The 21,891-nt window shown below is 41.8% G+C and overlaps 1 pseudogene; it reads right to left on the reverse strand.

The window, feature by feature from the left end:
- Positions 1-401: 401 nt before the first annotated feature.
- On the reverse strand, positions 402-3,920 carry LOC148759020 (cofilin-1 pseudogene; annotated as a pseudogene).
- Between the last annotated feature and the right edge of the window lie 17,971 nt (positions 3,921-21,891).

Genomic DNA, 21,891 nt, shown 5'->3' on the forward strand with positions numbered 1-21,891 from the left:
CACAGAGTCACTATTGTAGTTAGAAGTTGGCAACATGGAAATGGGGAGGAACAAGCAAGGAGTAGGAGCATCACTGAAAAAAGTACACATCTTCCCTAAAAGTCAGTGCCTCGGGGGTACTTGGTCTTCTTCAACCGAAGAGGAATCAGAAGATCAAAAGTGGTTTACGAAGGCTGGAACCATCCGGGATGGAGGGAGGAGGAAAGTCTACGAGGTGCAGGGTCTGTTTGGCAACTGAGATGAACAGATTGCCCTCGCCCTACTGCAATCCCTCCAACCCCTCTGGTCTGAAAGGGAGGGGGCAGCCTGCAAACCCTGAGGGCAGCTCTGGGGCTGCCAGATAGTGCAGACAGGGGGCTGAAGGAGGTTTACAAAGGCTTGCCCTACAGGAAGAAACAACACTACGCACGCCCCAGCTTCTCTGCCAGGGTGCGGTGATCCTTGACCTCCTCCTGGCAATTGGCTTGTAATTCATGCTTAATCCCCCTCAGCTTCTTCTTGATGGGGTCCCTGGAGCTGGCACAGATCATTCTGCTCTTAAGGAGTACAGACTCAGGGGCCTAGAAGATAAACACCAGGTCCTCTTTCTTGCTCTCTCCTAGGTTGTGTCATGGAGGGCATAGCAGCAATCCTTGTCTAGCAGCATCGACTAAGGTGGCACAGAGTTGTCACCAGCCTGGCCCACATCACCTACCAGGAGCTCCTGGCACTCCTCCCAGAGGATCTTCTTGTCCTCACTCAGGCAGAAGAGTACCACCTTGTTGTGCTTTTTCATATCCTCTGGTGTCGATGGCTTGCACACCTGCGTGTCACTGAATGCCTGATGACATGATCAGAGACAGCCAGCTGAGGCCATGTTTCCAGAAGTGAAAGGGAGATGGCAAGTAGAGTCCGAGAAGACAAGAGCCACTGCATCACTGTGGGGATTCCACTCAGACCATGATTGCTTTCAATCAATCAATCAATTTACCTTCCCTTGGATCTGAAAAGCAAGCACCATGTCCACCCCCCCAGTACACTGTTCCTTTGATTTCTGACATGGCTTTTTCTTCTGTCATTAAAAACACCAAATATAATTCAGTAAAGCAAAAAGTAAATGGCAACTACATTCTTCTAGTGGCTCAAGTCAAAGACTTTGGAATCATTCTTGACACCTTCATGTCTCATCCCCATATCCAATCTATCATCAAACCCTATTAGCTCTATGACCTCTTCTTACTTTATCCACGGTGTCACCCTGATCGAAGCTATCATCATCTTCCATCAAAATATTTCAATATTCTACTACTTGCTCCCCTATCATCTCATCTACAGGGAAGCCAGAATAATCCTTTTAAATAGTAAGTCATATCATGTCACTCCTCAGCTCAAAAGCCCCCAATGGCTCCCATATCACTCCAAAGAAAAGTCAAAAGGTATAACAATGGCGTAGAAGATCCTACATGTTCTAGGCTGTTACATCTTCAGGCTCATCTACTACTCTTCCCTCGCTCATTCTGCTTCAGCCAAACTGGCTTCTTGCTATATCCCCCAAATATCAGTATGCCCCAGCCTTAAGGCCTTTGTATGAGCTATTCCCTCACCCTTCTTCCCAATATCTCCTTGGCTTATTCCCTTTGTTCATTATCAGAAAGATGCTGTGTGACCACCCTATATGAAAACACACCGAATCTATATTTAAGCCACTGACCTTGCTTTATTTGTCATAGCACCGACCATTACCTAAAATATTTAAGCATTTGATTACATGTTATTTTTCTCCACTCCTAGAACAAAAGTTGTATAATAGCAAGGTTATTCACCAATATAGTCCCAATATCTAAAACAGTAAAGGCATTCAAAAAATAGTTACTGAGAATAACTATTGAAGAATGAGAGATCATTGGAAGATTTTGGACAAACAACACACCAAAAAGGAAACAGCTCATTAGAGATGAAAAAATGCTCAACTTTACCAATAAGCAAAGAAATTGGCCAATTTCTTGTTGGCCAAGACAATATTTTTGCCCATTTAATTGGCAAGAACAATCAAATTATAAATTCATTGCTGTTATTACAGCAATGAACTTTGTATTTTCGTGTATTATTGGCAAACAGTCTCATTGATTCATTTAATAGATATTTATTGTATACCTACTATATGCCAGCCAGTGTGCAATTTTCCAATATATACTCTAATCCATAATAAGGTTCAAACTCTATGTATTAGTCAGGATAGATTAGGTTAGATGTGGTAACAAATGAACTCTGGAATCCTAGTAGTTCACCATAACAAAGGTTCACTTCTTGTTCACTCAACATACTTATTTCAGGTTGGTAGAGAGGTAGGATTTACATATCACTTTCCCTCACATTGTATTGGACAGAACTAGTCACATGACCCTCCCAATGGCAAGGAGGCTAAGAAATGGCAAGGAGGCTAAGAAATGAAGTTTTCTGTATGCCCCAAAGGAGCAGAGAAACAGATGTTGGTAAATATTAATAATGTATACCACAATCCTTGATCAAGAAATCTTACCACCCTACCGGAATAATCTAAACTACATAAAAAGCTACATTAAAGAAAATGTTCATTGATGTCTTATTTATCATTTTGACAAATCGAAAGAATCTTAAATGTTGACCAATGAGGAAATAGATCATGGAATTATAGTTTATCCATGTATAATAGATTATTATGCAGTCATAAAAATAATAGTTAATGAGGAATATATGTATCATAATTAATATATTATAAAATAGTAAGTAAAAATTAGGGGACATGAAATGGAGACTGTGATTACACCACAAAAATATACCTAAAAAAAAATTCTTAAAAAAAATACATAAAAATGTAGTCACTCAACAAATACCTCCTAGATGCTAGGCTCTGTAGATTCAGACATAAAACACCGTGCTTGGCCACAAGATGCTACAATATTCTAAGACTATTTAGAATGGGCTAAAAGAAACCCCTGTCTAAAATTAGAAGAGTTATTCTAATAATTTTATGGTTACACATAAGGGTGGGCTTTTATTCCATTTGGACTTGAATCACCCAGAGTTAGAGACAGCGAATCCATTCATTCAACACATAGCTAACAAACATGCAGTAGGTGTATGACAAAGATGATCAAGCCACCAGACCCGGCTTCCTGATCTCCAGGCTTGCACTCTGACTGGAATCCTGCATGTCAAACAAGCCTGGTCCAGCTTCTCTGGAACTCCTTTATATAAAGTTCCATTTCAGATCTGAGAAAGTGCCTGGTACATAAAATAGTGGCCGGCAATTAGTTGGTAACCTGTAAGTTCTGATGTTTTCCCAAAACCTACTCTACTTATAGGCTTCCCATCTCAGTAGATGACATCTACATACTTTGTTGCTCAGGTCAAAAACGTGAGGTTATTCTTGACTCCTCTCTTTCTCTCACACTCCACATCAAATCTGTCAGAAAACCCTACAGGTCCCTCTGTAGGATTGGACCACTTCTCACTTCTCACTCCCTCCACTGCTACCATCCTAATCCAAGCCACCATTATCTTTCACTCTGTTACTACATGCTATGGTTTGAATGCATGTTCCCCGCCCCGCAAAGTTCATATGTTGAAGCCTAATGCTCAATGTGATGTTATTAGGAGGTGGGACCTTTTGGAGGTGATTAGGACACGAGGTCAGAGCCCTTGTGAATGGGATTAGTGCCCTTATAAAAGAGGCCTCACAGAACTCCACGCCCCCTACCACCATGTTAGGTTACAGCCAAAAGATGGCCATCTGGGCTATCACCAGACACTGAATCTACTTACTTCTCAGCCTCTAGAACTGTAAGAAATAAGTGTCTTCTATTTATAAGCCACCCAGTTTATGATATTTTTACTGTAGTCACCTGGACAGACTAAAGCGCTACAGTAACCACCTACCTGGTCTCCCGGCTTCTCCTCATGCCGCCTACAGTCTATTCTCCACACAGCAGCTGGTGAGAGCTCTAAATCGTAAGTCTGATCATGGCACTTTTCTCTGTCCAACTCTGCTCAAACTGCTCTGCCACAGAGTCAAATCCCCAGTCCTCACAATGGCCTTTGTGGGTTTTCCCCAGAAGCTTTCAACCTTGTCATACTTACAACCTCCTCGCAGTAGCAAATATTGTACAACACCTCCTTTACAATCCAGAGATGGAATTTGTAGGTTGTATAACCTCCCTCCATACACAATTAATCAAGAGAATCATATAATGCCCTATCTAAAATATAAAGCAGAAATAAAGAGAAAGTAATCCATAGTAAAATATGTATTTTAATACGTAATCATTCAGACATAAACAGCTCCACGAATTTCAGACACACCTGCTATCAGATAACGCCACCCCGCTGAAAACCACCATCTAGTCTGTCTTCCTCTCTCTGACCTGAGCACCAGCCATCATGTACTTCACTTATTCTGCTCCAGCATCGCCTGACCTTCCTATGGCTTCACGACCATGCAATGCACTTTCCTGCCTGAATCTTTGCAATTACACTTTTCCTTCAGGGAGCAATGTGGCTCACTCCCTCACTCCTTCTGCTCTTTTGCTCAGATGTCCCTCTCTCAGTGAGGTTATCCATGACCACCCTCTTTAAAATACCAACTTCTCTCCCCAGGTAGCACTTTCAGTTGCCCCTCCCTGCTTAGCTTTCTTCATGCCATTTATCATTCGATATACTAGGTCTTTTATTTATATGATGCTGTCTGTGTCTGCTCTGTGAGGCCACATATTTTCACTCTATTGTATCCCCATTATATAAATGAGTGCCTGGAACATAATGAGTAATTAATAAATATCTGTTGAATGCATGAAAACAATGAATGAGGGGTATGTATGGCGTGATTGAATGGATTGCTACAGGCATCTAGTAATCATGGCATTATTTCTGAGTCACTTGCCTCCATTCCCTGTACCTCGCTCCTCCCCAAAACCTCCCCTCTCCACATGCTTGGTGCTTTCCTCTGGATACATTCTCCATCCCTTAGTTTAATGCTTGATCTGTCTTCCTCCACCTTTGGCATCACATCTGGATTATGAATTGTCTCACCACTGGGTATGATCATATTGTGACAGCTTCCTGGCAATGCCCATCTTATCCTCCCTCTTGCCCTCTACCCTGCCTCCCTCCCCTCCAGCTTCCCAACACTCCATCACTTTGTCTACAGATGGATTTTCCCTAATATGCTCATCAAACTCCTATCCATTCCTCAAGGGTAGGTTCAAATGCCTCTCCTCCCTCAAGGAAGCCTGACCCACCATCCAGAAGTCAGTTTCATGTCCCAAAGACCCCGTAATTACTTGTAACTCTTCTGGCCCCCATCATATCTTTTGCTGTGTAAAATCTTTGTGTTCACCTTATCCTTCCTGCCAGAGTTTAATTTGTTTAAGGGCAGACAGTAAGTCTTACTCATCTCTTGCTTCTCCCACAGTATCTGATAGATGGCCAATGAATATCAAATGAGATGATTTATGTCAAGCCCTGAGCACAGTTCCTGGAACGTGGATGTTCCGTCAATGCTGGCTGCTAATACTAGTTCATACATGAGGGAAGCAGGGTTCGCTTCCACCCAGAGGAGAACTACAGCCTGTGAGGGCAGCGAGGTGGGTTCTGAAAGCCTGTGCTATGTCCGGATCCTTGCAGCCTATGCCTCTTCCTAGCTGTAGTAGGTCCGCCACGTTCCCTGGCCCACCAGAGTTCTCCTGCAACTGAGCATCAGGCTGACAGAATCCCATCCCAGTCACTGCAGCTGTCCTCCTCTATGCCTGTCACGGGAACTTGCCAGGCCACTTGTGAGCGCAACCCATAGGTGGGGGAGAGGGTACCTGATGCTCCTGGGGCCAACCCTCAACAAACACAGATGGGAGCTGCTGGGATGATGTCCCAGCCTCATTGACTAACAGAGGGACAATTCTGAAGCGTGTTCCCCATGGTTTCTCTGAAGGTGTCTATTGGGACTGAGTCCCTATTGCCCTCAACAGTGACCTGTTTGGAAGGTTTCTTCTTCCCTGACTTACTTTCCCACACTTCCTTAATTGTGCTTTCTGGGATCACTCCCCAAAATTTTCTGCACTCAAGTCCTGCTTGTGGAGGAAACATCATTACTTATCATTCCTGAAGAAATGGCTGCCCAGCCCCTTAGACTGACAGAGCCCTAAATGCCCCCCATTGTGGTCCACCTTCCCTGTGGTCTATCAGAACCAGCTCCCTGGCACTAGATGTGTCAACGATAGAGGAGGGATGAAGGATGCTTGGGTCATCTGCAGAGACAAAAATTGGAGAGGGAAGTACATGTCAAATTTATCCTAGGTTTCCCTCCATCCTTATAGAAATTGCCCCCAGGAAGTAGTTGCAGTGACCCATCACGTAAAAACAAAGCCCTTCTTCTTACTCTCAGATGTGGTCAAGTACTTAGACCTCTATAAGGATACATCCTTACCTTATAGAGACTGTTGTGCTAAGGAGATACAAAGGACTCCCTGGCTTGTGGCTCAGTTTTCTTGGTGCTGTATGCGGTCATCAATGAGGCTGTTATGTGTTCACCATAGTCTGGTGCCTCTTCTCACTGAGCACAGGCCTAGATCATATTCCTTAGCCTCCTTTGTATTAGGTATAGACATGACTGAGTTCTGGCCAGTGGAATGTGAATAGAACTGATGTACGCTACTTCCAGGCCTGCCCATTAAAATCTTCCCATGGATTGTCCTCTGTATGTTTACTGATCCTTTGCCTGGAAGTAAAAGACTCCATGGCCCCTGGGTATGACAGAATTCAAGGTGGCAGTAGCCTGAGGCCCTGAATGACCACGTGGAAGGTGCCTACATTGGCTTGACTGTGAGAAGAAATAATTTTTATTTTAAGCACCTGAAATTTCAGGGTTTGTTATAGTATCAAGTGTTACGCCAACCAATACAAAAATTGGTACCCAGAAGTGGAGCGCTGCCATAACAAAAAACCTAAAATAATAGGGCACTGGTTTATCAGTTGAGTGGTAATTGGTGAGGAAAGTGATATAAGAAGCTAGAAAGAAGAAAACCTGTTTCATAAAGTGTCAAAATCTGTCTCTTTCAGTGGCCGACAGCAGGCCTACTAAGCCTGTAGTTCTGGGGGAAGTGGTTGGCAAGAGTCAAAAAATAGGATATATTGACTTTTCCCAGGACAGGGACTAGGGTGAGATGAGTGAGGCACCTAGGTTACAAAACTAAGAAGGCAGAACTTGCGTGACTCTGTTCTTAGCAAGGTCAAGATGAGTTCAGGAAAGGCTGTCTAGTTCACAAACAGAAGTGAAAAAGTCCAAGGACAGTCCAGAAACAGAGGGCCTCAAAGCTTATAAAAGCCTACTGCTTCTGGATCCCAAATAGTAAAACAATATTATTTGAGAGACAAAGGCCCTTTCTTACTCAGGCCCACGACCAAAGATATGATTAAGGATATGACTTTCTCATCATATTATTTCAAAGAGTCTCAAGACAGCTGCTATTAACTGTCGAGAGAGAGAGGCATGAGTGAGGAAGCAAATGAACAAAAATGAAGCTTGAAAAGTATGTATTGGAAAAACTTTAGATATGAACTTTTGCTCATGAAATTAAATTGTTGGGAAGCAAAGATTAGAGTTTTCTAGGTGTTTAAGAAATTACATTGCCAAAGGCAAAAAAAAAAAAATATGAGCCTAGATTTAAAAGGCCTTTTGACAGTTAGAACCTTGAACTAACCCTTGAGTCTCTAAACTTACACAAGCTGGAAGTGGGCGTTAAAAGCTGTACAGTCCTCAAAGAAGATGAGCTCCCCAACACACTCCTCATAGGTTCATGGGTGGCTATGGAGGATAACAGTCGAGGAAGAACCTTCCAGAGAGCAGAGGGGAAGCAGAGAGCAAAGGACGGGGAGCTTCTCCCAGAGAGACAAATCAGGGCGCAATAGGAAAGGGGCAGCCAAGGAACTTTCTCCCAGGATAGCTTCACTGCACAATGCCTTCCCATCAGGACTTCACCATCACCAGGGATGTGTGCTGTGTCTCTCATTCTTCACTTTCCAAATGGGCAGGGTTACCACTTTATCCCACCCTTGCCCACCACTTTATAGTGAATGATATCATTGGAGCAGGAAAGGCAGCTTGTCCTTTCAGTTCAGAGGTGAATGGACAATGAAGCAAACACCTCATCCTGATGGAAAAGGGCACATATCACCACAAAATCCTGGATTTTCAGCTGAAAGCAGTAATTGTATGGGAGGTTAGGTTGTCTCCTTTGGGGAGGGAATAAGTGTGCTGTCTGTGTGGGAAGACGGGTTAGGTGAGTGAGGCTATTTGGTAACTAAAAGGTGGACTGTAGCAGAATCTATGTATTCACGAAAACCATTTCCTCTTTTATCTGTAAATACAGCTAGACTACATTTCTTAGCAACACTTGCAGTTAGATGAGGCCACGTTTCTGAGTTCTGGCAAATGGCACAAACAGAAAATGTACCCTGCACTCAGGCCTCACCCATTAAAAACCTCCAATGAATGATCCTCCAATTTTGTTCTCCATTTGCTGGCTGGGGGAGGACTTCTGGGCTACTGGGTGTAGGAAAGCTACACGATGAAAGGAGCTTGGGTCCCTGAACCTCCTACAAATGCCTGCAAATGAATTATATGCAATGAGAAATAACCTTCTATTGGATTAAGCCAATAAAATTTTAGGGTTTCCTTGTTACAGCAACTATCATTACCCTCATACAACCTACCTAATATGTTTGTTGTCAGGATTGAATGAGTTAATATGAAAAATGGTGCCATGTAAGTGCTGGCTACTCTTATTTGTTTGAGAACAGGCAAAAATCTGTCATGAACTATGGCTTCGCAAAAAGTGGCAGCAGCAATGGAAAGCAACTTAAACTCAGGATAGTGTTCCTTGCTTTAATTGGAAAGTCTTGGAGTCTGTAAGAGCCAGACCCTAATCCTGAGGCACACTCAGGTATTTATAAATACCTAGTCTGATCCGTCTCCTGGCCAACCCTAAATTCCATTCCTTTACTGCCATGCAAGTTTAAAAGCCAAAAAAAAAACAAAAAAAAAAACCCGAAAAAATTATTGGCTTTAGTATCCTCCAACAAACTCAGGACAATGTTTGTTATATGACTATCCAGGTAACTTTAAGAGTTTAGCTTCATAGAACTAAAAGAAAGGCAGACACTTTCAATACAATATTCTGCCACTGGAGCGGAAATGGAGATCCATTTTTACCCAGCTGAGAGCATAGTTACAGAACTAGCCGAGTCTGTCTCCTATCAACCTAAGAAGAAGAAACAAAAGAAGGGAGGGATGGAGGTGAGGCATGCCATAATTTCCTTGACCATATTCTAAAAGGAAAATCAATTATTGACACATTTTGCTTACCTTTAAGTTTTTCAAAACTAAAGCTTGCTATTTTATGTTAGAATTTGTAACTGTGATATTCTAAGACATTTTATTTCATTCAGTTGACAAATACTTATTAAGGGCTTAGTATGCGTGTGACTGTTTTTAGTATATTTGGTTCTGCAAAATATTGTGACAATTACAGAATATATTGTTTTTAATATACAATATGCTTCCCAGTGCCATAAGGAATGCTGTACCACGTGACTGAGAAGAAAGGGAACAATTACAGAAGGAAGACACTACTGACATGAGAAAGAAGAAACCCACCCTACTCCAGGATGGCATCATCTTAACTAATAACATCGCCAACTACTGTATTTCCAAATAAGGTCACAATTTGACATACCAGGGGTTAGAACTTCACCATATCTTTTTTGGGGGGCGGGGGACACAGTTCAACTCATAGCACTGCTCTTATAGAGCTTATAGCTTAGGAAGGAGCTATACAGTAAATATATCATCACACAATTAAATACGTAAATGCAATTTGTGGTTAATACTCCAGTGCTAACAAGAAGAGTAAGAAATTATAACAGGAGAAGCTAACTAAGGTTGAAGGAGGTGATCCGTACAAGTTTCTCTGAGAAAGGATTTTCAGGCCTGGAGCCTCCTGGACAGGAGAATGACAAATAGGGAGTGTCAGGCTAGGCTGAGGAGAACTTTGACAAGTGGCACATAAAAGACCCTCCACAAAGGGAGGCTAGAGAAAAACCTGAGAAGAAATAAATAGTCTCTCTTGTGTCACTTCAGTAACCTGAATGGCCCCAAACAGTTGTGTGTGAGCAGGAAATTCAGTTACTCTTCTGAGTCTATGAAAGAAGAAAAGTCTGTCTTATCACCAGGTTCTCCTACTATTTAAGTGGTGGTTTTGTTTAGTCTTTTCAAGGACCGTGTTGAGTGAGCCAAATTTCATTTGCAGTCTTCTCCCTTTGGGATCTGGCTGAGGCTGCCAGGTGTTGTGTCTGACTAGGCAAATGTGATAGAGTCACTTCCACTGTGAACTGTTTGAGAAAAACATGTCGTATTTACGAGATTTCTGGATTAGTGGAAATCGATTTGAGTGTACGATTTCAGTCAGTGCTGCTGGAATTATTGTGAGTTTTCAGCATGGTGCTGTTTAGTGAGCAAACCTCTGAAAGTATGCTTTTATACTTTCCACCCCACCCCCCCAAAAGTCTCCAAAACCCAGCTATTCTAAAGGGAGTTAAGACTTCCTGAAGCAGTAGACAAAGAAATGAGTGTTAGCTCCTCGGCCAGGTTCGGATTACCTCCGACGGCAACTGGGCCACAGTACGTGGCATATATTTTCAGGGCTACATGGGGAGACGAGGCGGGCCCATTGCGCCTGGAAAGGTTGTGCTGTGGCAGGGTGTGGTGGGAAGTCACCCTCCCTCTTGGGGGACAAAGCGTCCCACCCTAAGCCGGATAATGGCGTATCACAGCTCAGCCTCTCAATTTCACCCACTGGCCTTCGTTTCCCATATCATCTGAGGTCAGAGAGACCCAAGCCAACAGAGGTGACTCCACAGCCTCACAGGAAGCAAAAGCTGTGAGAATAAGGATGTGCCGCCCCATGCATGTCCCCAAGGAGCTGTCTGTGCACGGAGCCAGGGCTGCTTTTGGGCCAGGGTCCAAGTCTGCTACAGAGGGCCAGGTGGTGTTGGAGTTGGCCCACTACCTCTCCTCCATCACATTTTCCAGGAAGGGGTGGGTAGGGATGGGTGGTAGGTGGGGACATTGTCAGCAATGAATGTTGGAGTTTTTGAGAGGGAGCCAAAGCATTGTGTGTTTCAGGGGGTCTGGCACACTGCCTCCACCGAGGCAGACATACCTGATATGACGAGACTGCCACCATCGCCTATAGCTGATTTGTTTGAACTTTGCAGGGCAGGATGGGCATGAGTGTGAGTTCCACCACGAGGGTCAAGCCTTTTTTTCCCCTTCTTTCAAACTTCAAGCAAGTGAAGCAAAGGGACTAAATGGTGGGCTTGATGAAGTGAAAGGATGCTGTTTATCACCAGTCTTACTAGTCATTTCTAGAGGTTAGAAGTCGAGAGAAAGTTCTTTGTTCTCTGTCGTCTACTACTTGAGTCTAGGTCTTAGCTGAGGCAAGTGGTTGTCCATGCACCAAAAAAAAAAAAAAAAAAAAGCCTAGAAATAAATTTAACCAAGGAGGTAAAAGACCTGTACACCAAAAAAATTATAAGACTTTCATGAAAGAAATTGAAGAAGACACAAATAAATGGAAAGATATAGTCTTCTCATAGATTGGAAGAATTAATATTAAAATGTCCATACTACCCAAAGCAATCTACAGATTCAATGATTCAATTCCCTATCAAAATTCCTATAGCACTTTTTCACAGAAATAGAACAAATAATCCTAAAATTTGTATAAAACCACAAAAGACCCCAAATAGCAAAAACAATCTTGAGAAAGAACAAAGCTGGAGGCATCATGCTACCTGATTTCAAACTATATTACAAGGCTATAGTAATCAAAACAATATGGTATTGGCATACAAACAGACACACAGACCAATGGAATGGAAAAGAGAGTCCAGAAATAAATTCACACAGATATGGTTGATTAATTTATAACAAAGGAACCAAGAATATACAATGGGAGAAAGACACTCTCTTCGATAAAATGGTGTTGGGAAAACTGGACAGCTGCATGCAAAAGTATGAAACTGGACCACTATCTTACATTGTACACAAAAACTAAATCAAAGGGATTAAAGACTTGAATGTAAGCCCTGAAACCATAAAACTTCTAAAAGAAAACATAGGAAGTAAGCTCCTAGACAACAGACTTGGTGATAACTTTTTGGATTTGCAAAGGCAAAGACAAAAGAAAAAATAAACAAGTGGAACTACATCAAATTAAAAAGCTTCTGCACAGCAAAGGAAACCATCAACAAAATGAAAAGGCAACCTATTGAATGGGAGAGAATATTTGCAAATCATATAGCTAATAAGGGGTTAATATCAAAAAAATATAAAGAACTCATACAACTCAGTAGCAAAAAGCAAACAATCTGACCGAAAAGAAAGAGGACAAATGTTCTGAATAGACATTTTTCCAAAGAAAACATACAGATGGCCAATAGGTACATGAAAAGATGCTCAACATCAGTAGTCATCAGGGAAATACAAATCAAAATCATAATAAGATATTACCTCACACCTGTTAGAATTGCTATTATCAAAAAAAAAAAAAGAGAGAGAGAGAGATAACAAGTGTTTGTGAGGATGTGGAGAAAAGGGAATCCTTATGTATTGTTGGTGGGAATGTAAATTGGTACAGCCACTATGGAAAACAATATGGAGATGCCTCAAAAAATTAAAAATAGAACTGCCATATAATACAGCAACTCCACTTCTGGGCATTTATCTGAAGAAAACGAAAATACTAACTCAAAACGATATATACACCCCCATGTTTACTGCAGCATTATTTACAATAGCCAAAATATTGAAAAAACCTAAGTGTCCATTGATGGATGAATGGATAAAGAAAATATGGTGTATTTACAATGGAACATTATTCAGCCATATAAAAAGAATGAAATCTTGCCATTTGTGACAACACGGATGGACCTTAAGGGCATTATGGCTGTGAAATAAATCAGACAGAGAAAGACAAATACTATACGATCTCAATTATATGTAGAATCTAAAAAACAAAACAAAACTAGCTCATAGATACAGAGAACAGACTGGTGGTTGCTGGGATGGGGGGTGATGGGCAAAATAGGTAAAGGGGGTCAAAAGATAAAAACGTCCAATTATAAATAAGTAAGTCACAGGGATGTAATGTACAGCATGGTGACTATAGTTAGCACCATGGTGACTATGCTGTATTGCATTGTATTGAAAGTTGCTAAGAAAGTAAATCTTAAAAGTTCTCATCACAAGAAAAATAATTTGTAACTATGTATGGTGACAGATGTTAACCTGCCTAATGGTGATCTTTTCACAACACATACAAATATTGAATCATTATGTTGTATACCTGAAACTAATATAGTGTTATATGTCAATTATACTTTCATTAAAAAAAGAAATTAAAAAAATAATGGCTGTCCAGCTTACAGTCCGGGAAACATAGTCAGGCAGTGTGAGTTCTTAACTATTTAAGAAGGTCATTTCCCCTGTGGTTAGATTTCTTTCTCACGTAACTCTCATTGCCCTAAAATAACCCAGGAGAACAAAAGCAGTAGAAGAAAGTCAAAATCCAGAATAGCCAACTTCTAACAACTCTCTGGGAAATTTTCTACCAGAAATGGGTTCTGCCAGCACAGAGATCTTAAGGAGCCAGGTGGCTAGTGGGTGGAGCTTGGCCCCTTTCACAATTCTGTCCATCTGATCCCTGCTTGCTTCCCTTTGGAAGGTTCCATGCTGATTCCCACCTGTTATAAATCCTAGAGGCTACCGTTTCCTTCAATAGGGTATCAACACAAAACCAGGCCTGGGGACGTTTGTTACAAATTTGAGGCTTGTGGTATTTGAAGCTTCACAATCCTTCGAGAGACTGAGTATTTGCAGGGCTAAGGCTGATGGGGGGAGTACATGCCCCAGAGGAGACCACACATTCTCGGAACTCACAACCTGGCTGTAGTCTGCAATCCCATCAGTCAGAGTTTCAGAGATCCCTTCATACGATTGACAGGTGTAGTAAATAAAAACACAGGATGTCCCATTAAGTTTAAATTTCAAATAAACAATGAAACATTTTAGTATGATTATGTCCCAAATGTTGCCTAGGATATATATCCTTATGCTTAAAAGGTATTTGTTCTTTATCTGAAATTCAAATGTAACGAGGCACCCTGTATTTTCTCTGACAACTCTAACCCAGGTGCAGGATGCGTCCAGAAGCTTCTACTGAAGGCAGCAGTGAAAGGAAACGCTCCTTGAATGCCGGCTTCTTTATTTGGTGAGGAGCCTTTAAACTCTTCTAAGGGCTGGGTGTCAGACTGAGCAGTGTTTGCTTATGGGATGAATGATTTAACGCAGAGAACCTAAATGGCCAGTTGTCACCAACCCAGCAGCCAAAGAGACTCTTCCCCCAAAAAATGTGTCCTTCTACAAGAATTAAACCTGCAGGTAACTTTACCTTCATGGCAAACTGATGCCTCAGTGATGAACCTGCCCACTGAGACCAGCCCTTTCCACACCATTGGAACATGTATGCCCAGCAAGCAGCGGGGCCCTCCTAGCCTCTGCATTGGAGCTGTGATGGGGGCAACGCCCCACCCACACTTTCTGGCTATCTCCCCAATTCCTCCATTTATAGTATTTCCCTGAACCTGTTTACCTGAGAATCAGGGCCAGTATTTGGTGGGAAGGGCAATTTAATTTTTTTATTGAGGTGAAATTCATATAATACAAAATTAACCATTTGAAAGTGTACTATTCAGGAGCATTTAGCATATTCATAATATTGTGCAACTGCCACCTCTATTCAACTCCAAAAAGGTTTTCATCACCCCAAAAGAAAACCCCGTACCCATTAAGCCATCAGTCCCCAGCAACTTACTTTTGGTCTCTTCAAAAATGGAAGGAAGGCTTCGCTCAGTGAGGCTGGAATGAGGAGAAGGAGAGAAAAGGAAGAGCAATGCTTGCTTAAGTGGAGCCTGCAGACGGGACTGGTGCACAAGCTTAATTGCGTGCCTTTAATTGGTTTGTAAAATGGGAGGTTTCACAATTAAAAGACCCTGGAAAGACAGGTGTGGAAATGAAATGAGTCTCTGGGTGAGAGAAGAGGGTGTACGTTAGGGCAGGGCTGACCAAGGAGAATTGGCCAGAGCTGCCAGGCTGTGAGACAATGTGGAAGGGAATCATTGGGCATGAAAGGGTGTCTCGTGAAAAGTGTAAGCCTCCTCACAGATCACATTCTTGGGGAGTAGAGTAAGGGAAGAGACACCAAAAATGTGCCCAATTGGATTTGAGCTTCCGGGTTCAGAGGAAGCAAATGAGTCACTGTGGGGAGGAGCTGGGCTTCCCCTAGGCCAGTGAATGCTCTGAGGTTTCCTATTTACAGGAGTTAGTTCCTTCTCAAAGGAACCCTCCTCGACTCTCTCCTCTCTAGAGGGACCAATCCTCCTTATTGTATATAAAATCTGGTGCAACTGCATTTTGGAGACAACTGCTACTTCCTGCAGTGAATTGCAGCACTTTTATTATCCCGCTGGTTCCAGCTTCCTTTATTCTTTTGCTGCCAACAGGGGTTCCCAGCTCACCACAAAACCAGAAGTTCCCTGCTTTGAACAGATTTGCAAGGGTTGTCCCCTTTGTTCAAAACTGGAGGGAAGGGTCAAGTGTTGAGCTAATTCCCCCCTTTGGTGTAAAGCACACAAGAAAAAGAACGAATGAAGAGGAAGATCTTCCTGAGACACCTTGAGCTGCCAGAGGGGCACAGAGTTTAACAGTCATCTACTTAACCAATAGGTATTGAGTGTGTGTTTGTACAAGGCATTGGATTAGAAAATGCAAATGCTAACCACTGACTTCTAGGTATTGCATTCTATATACCAGCCACTGTTCTAAGTGCCTCGTTTATATTAACTCATTGAAGTGCAACAGTCCTGTGATGATGTCTGTGAAAATAAGCTTGCCTCAGGGTGCTTGTCCACCATATGGTTCATTTGGTGTCCAGGCCTTATCCACCACCCCAACCATCAAGAAGAATTCAACCTCCTCCTTCCTCTCTTGCCACATGCACAGGACACAGGAAAGTTGTGGTAACAGCAGCAGAGAAGTGGAGGAACACAAATGTGTCTCCCCTTCCATGAACAGAGCCCGCCCCACAGATATCTTTACACTCCAGACATCTCTCCATTGCTCCTCTTGTCCATGGAGGGGAAACAGCTGACCACTCTGTCCAGCCTCTGCACACTTTGCTCAGGTATCAGAGAGGTAACAATATTTAAATAGATGTCCTGACTAGGTATGTGTGTTTTGGAAGTCAGGCAAAAATGTTTATAGGTGAAAAACCCTAGTAAAGTAACAAGGTTGATGTTTTCATGAATAGAACTGGGAGAATTTCCTGGGCCCGGCCTGGAGGATAACCATTCATCCTGGGTTTGGGGGCTGAAGGATCCCACCAATGTAGCTAGACTCTTTTCTAACAAAAATAATGTGTCATTTAATACAATTTTGTTTTATGCCCTTATACGATTTATTTCTTAGTTACAAATCCATACATCACAGAAAAGTGTTTATTGGGTCCTGAAATGGGGATCAGAAAATATAGTCCCTGTGGTTTTCCTCCCACACTGTACTTAAATAAAGTTGTGATCCTTTAACTACAGTCCATCTGAAAGTATATCTCACTTTTAAACGTGTTCTTTTTGTTCATCTCACTCAGAGGTTGCCAACACATTTTTATTTTGCACACTGCTGATTTGTAGCTTTTGAGGACCAACATCTGTATTGATCCCTATAAAATGTCCGATTAGTTTCGGTTCTGTGGCAGCCTCTCAGGTACCTCACGTAGTCCTTACGGCTTCAGTTTCAGGGACACATGCCAGACAGGCTGCCCATGGGCTCCTGAAGGGAGGTGTGTCTGCAGTAAAGCCTCTTCCAGGGGCTTCCTCTTCTCCTCAAAGGTAATCTCAGATGCCACATACTCTCCTGTTGTTTCCTATCTTGGATCAGATCAGGTCATTGACGTGTGTGTGTGTGTGTGTGTGTGTGTGTGTGTGTGTGTGTGTGATTGAAGTCATTCAAGGAAGGGTTAAAGAGTCCTGTGCAAACTAGCTTCCCTCCCATGGAGGGCACTTAGAATCACAGTACTTAGAAGTGGGATAATGAGGGGGTTGCTTCCCTGGGAAGCTTCAGGAAGGGTGAGGAGACTAATTGGCTACTCTGGCAAACAATTCAATATGAGTCCAAAAGGAGGAGCCAGATGCTGGCAGGAAGTGAATGGAAATTCACCTTCACACTGGCCCTTCAACGGTGGGTCCGCAGATGGTGAAAAGCAGAACCCTTAGCGGGAGAGCAGAACCCTTAGCGGGAGAGTGGGGGCTCTTCTCTATATCATGTGCCAAGAGGGGAACAAAGAGCATTTGCCACTGTCTGCAGGGAGCAGCCTTTGCTCTCAAGATCATCTAAGGAGTTTGGCCACATCACAGACCTGTTAGTATGAGCTTAGTGGCTTCAAGGAGTGTCCAGGCAGTGTAACTAGGGAAGGACTATGAGTGAGGCAGCAAGGAGATGGAAATTACTTGGCTTAAAATTCTGGACATGGGCACCCTCTAATCTAGGATGACCTCCAGTAATTACTCAGGTTTTGCACTACAGAATGTGAGGGGACAACACTGACATGCAAATGGCTTTCCCTGGGCCCCTGCAGATCAGAGGCCACACAATTGTCAGCAGTCCTACTCCTGACTCCTTGGAAGCTGAGCCTCCCATCCAACCTGCTTCTTCCTGCTCACTGGGGTTCTTCTAATTTCCAAGCAGGAAGCATTACAGGGGCCAGTAGTTGCTGCCCTGCACCCTCATTTCCGCAAGGGATGGGTGGTATACATTTTCCCAACATACTCACTTCAGGTATACTCACGTCACAGGTTCCGATTAACTTGGGAGAAGGAAGTAGGAAGTAGGAAGGAAGGCAATATTAATTAGTGAGAAGAAAAATGCCTGAACATACTCATAATGACATGTGATACCTTTATGTTTGAATCAGAATAGGGCTACAATTAAAAAACAAAACAAAATCTCTAAATGGCTTAAATGATATGGAAAATTTGCTATTTGCTTAACAAGAAGTCCTGAAGTAAGGGAGAAGCAAAGTTAGTTAATTCAATGGTTCAATGATGTCAAGAAAGATTCAGGTTTTTTTATAACCATCCCATGCCATTCTCACTTAATAGATCAGCTTTGATGCTCTGGCTACCTCACCTCAGGGTGACAAGATGGCAGCCATGGTTCCAGACATTCCACACAAACCCCACAACATCCTTTGGACAAACAGTCCTTTCCTCTGTGTGTGTGTGTGTGTGTGTGTGTGTGTGTGTTATCTGAGAGGAAACCTTAGTCAGAAGGACTCCATATTAGAGTACAAGTTAAGCTGTTAAAACAAAAAGACTTGAAAGAATGATGGATGAAACAAAAATGAAGTTTGTTTTCCTTTCCTGTACCAATCCCAACGTAAGTCTTCCTACTTCTGCCATTTCCTGGAGTCATGTTCCTGCTTCAAGTTGGATTACCAATACCACCTTTCAGTATACAGAAAGAGGAACAGAGAAAAAGTGAAGAACATCAATCACCTTATTAAAAACACGATCTGGAAATTAGACTCATTTGTTTCTCACATCTCATTGGCCAAAACTTAGTTACATGGCCACACCTTGCAGCAAAGGATGCAGGGAAGTATAGTCTACAGTTGTGCATGTGACTAGTCAATGCTGGAGGAATGCTGCTACTGAAAAGAAAGAGAAAGTGAGTAGGCAGAGGTAATTAACCTTCTCTGCCACACTCGCCTAGTAGATTTCTGCCTTTGTCTCATTGTCCAGAATTACTACGCGTGATCAGGACTAAACCTCTCACTGCATAAGAAATGGCACCACCATGATTGGTTTAGATCAGGGTTTCTCCTCCTCAGCACCACTGACATGTTTGGACGGGACAATTCTTTGTTTTGGGGATCTGCCCTGTGCATTGTAGAATGCTTGGCAGCGTCCTTGAGTACCACCCACTAGATGTCAGTAGCACAACCCTTCCCCTTGTTGTGACAACCAACAAAACGTCTCCAGACATTGCCAAACTACTTTCAGTTGAGAATCCCTGGTTTAGATCAACCAAGATTTTACTAGGATGCCCGTCCCTTGAATCATATTTGAAAAAGATGGACACAAAATCAGAGCGATTCTCACAGGAGTGATAGAGGAAATAGCAACCAACAGTGTCCTCTGTGAACAACCATGAAATAAACATGCTACCAAATGGAGGTCTTGTCAGAGCACCTTTAATTCAATAATTTATTTATTCCACATGCCTGTCTTAAGAGCATACCTGGCAACAAACTGTTCCAAGTATTCTAGGCTCTGGAAATACAGTAACAAAGTATAATATTCCAGACATTATAGACCTTGTATTTTAGCACATGGCTACCTAACAGTTAAGAGTTAGCTATGAAAGCAGTGTAAGGTAATAGTGAAGGACAGGCATCAGAATTAAACACTCCTGGACCCAAATTCTGGTTCTGCCACTTATTAGGTATGTGACCCTGGACAAGTTACTTTTAACCCTCTGAGTTTCATTTTTCTTATCTATTAAATGAAGATAATAATACTATCCATCTAGCCTTATTCTGAGGATTAAATGAGATATACTCCTTAGCTTAGCACTAAACACATAACTATCTCATTAAATATCAGCTGTGTTATAGCAAAAGAGCACTGAACTGGGAGTCAGAAGTTTTTTATTAAACAAACATTTGTTGAGCATATATTATGTGCCAATTCTAGACACTGGGCATTCTGGAGACTCAGATAACTAAGAAATACACTCTGTCCTTAAAGAGCCCCCCAAGTTCAATATCTAGTAGGGTAGCACTGGGGTGGGAGTAGGCATGAAAAGATGCATATAACCTGGGTGTAGGTCCTGGTTTAAGCATGCAGTTTTCTTTTTAGCATTTGGATCAGTGCATGGCACATAGTAGGTGCTCAATAAATTGAATGAATGTCTATAAAAAGAGAACAAAAATTCCGACTCAAAAATGTTTTGTAAACTACAAAATCCTCTATAAATGTCAGTGAAGTTAGGAACATAGATAATAATTTGTCAAAATAATTGAATTATATGTAAATTGAATATATCAAAGCTTTTTCAAATGCTTAGAAGCCATTTGACTTCTTAAATAGATTGCAATCTCGCTTACATTATTTTCCTAATAAACCCTTTCCCCCATGGACTAGAAAAGTAAATATTACACCAACTCATACCTAAATCATGGCAAATGTGGATAGGATACAAATGAATGAAATTTCACTACATAATTTATCTGGGTTTTAACATTTTTTAAAGTTATCATGTTAAATTCATTGACTTCATCTTTAAAAATAGATTCAAGACTTGTTTTGGCTAAAGAAATGGAAACAGAGCAATAAAAAATGACAATCTAACAAATTCTAAAAATTATTGATGACAAAATTGAGTCTGTTCTTCCAATATGCTTGTAATTATTTTATTCTGACTTTTATTATTTTTTTTCTAGAGAATGAAGCTGTTTCCACTTAGATTACTTCTAAATCTTCAAATGTAGCTGTATTTAATATAAATCACGGGGCAATTTAAAAGTTTGAGAGAAAACAGAGGCCCAAATTAATATCATGCTGTAGGAACTGCAGGAACTGTTATCACATGCCTCATTTCTCTAAAATGTTTAATTTAAATCTGGAAAAATAAGAAGGTAAAGTGTTTGTTGAATGCCTGAGGGCAGAGGTGGAAAAAGCCAAGGTACGCTTTACAGAGAACTAAAGTTGGCAGGAAATTGCAAAATGAAATTTGGCTTGAAAATATAAGTTTATTTACCAAGAAGGAAACTATGAAAAGATCAAAGTACCCATATTCCCTTGCACATTCTCCCAATTGATTCTGGGTATAACTTGTGTGATTAGGGTAACTATTACTATATTAAATAGAAGAATTTTTAATTTTTCCCTTGTTACTTTGCCTGAAATATGGCTCTCTGAATGGAGACGTGTGGTAGTGCTCAGCTTTTAACTTTTACCCATTAGATAGGCTTTTGCACGCATTGATAGCTGCATTTCTTTTTATACCCTATGATCCATTTCTATGTGTTTTTCCGTTAAAATGATCTGTTGAAATAAGAAGCGTAAGTCATAATCACAAAAACCATTTTTGCATCTTCAAAATGAAGTAAAAGCTAGAACAAGAGTTAAAGACACACAAACAGGTAGGTCTAATGGAGTTGCAGGGGTTGAGTGAGAAATTACTTGTGAATCTTTTCTTAGGGACAAAAGTCGTTTAATAAAGAATTCTTCACCATCAAAGCTTACTGTACATAATAGACACCTTTAGGGGAACTGTTCAACCCACGGTCTGGCCTTTGTGACCACAACTTCTGTTGTCTGGCCAGCCCTCTTCACAACTCCAGTTCTCACTGGTCTCCAGTGACATCATGGGGAGGGGAGACTAATCCAATATGACTGGTGACTTTATAAGTAGCGGAAGAGATACATAGGTGTGGGGGGGGGGTGTAGGGGGAAGAGTCCATCTGAGGACAGTGAGATGGCCATCTACACACCAAGAGAGAGGCCCCACTAGAAACCAACTCTGCAGACACGGTGATCTTGAACTTCTAGCCTCTAGAACCGAAAAAAATAGATGTCTGTTGTTTAAGCCACCCAGTCCGTTGTTATGGTAACCCAAGCAGATTCATACAGTGGGGAAAAAAGAAAATGTTAATCACAGTAGAGAGGGAGCAGAGATTAGAGAAAAAGGAGGGGCAGGAAAGA

This window comes from Rhinolophus sinicus, chromosome 1, assembly GCF_057876585.1.
Source record: "Rhinolophus sinicus isolate RSI-liver-muscle chromosome 1, RSI-T2T, whole genome shotgun sequence".
Taxonomy (NCBI): Eukaryota; Metazoa; Chordata; class Mammalia; order Chiroptera; family Rhinolophidae; genus Rhinolophus; species Rhinolophus sinicus.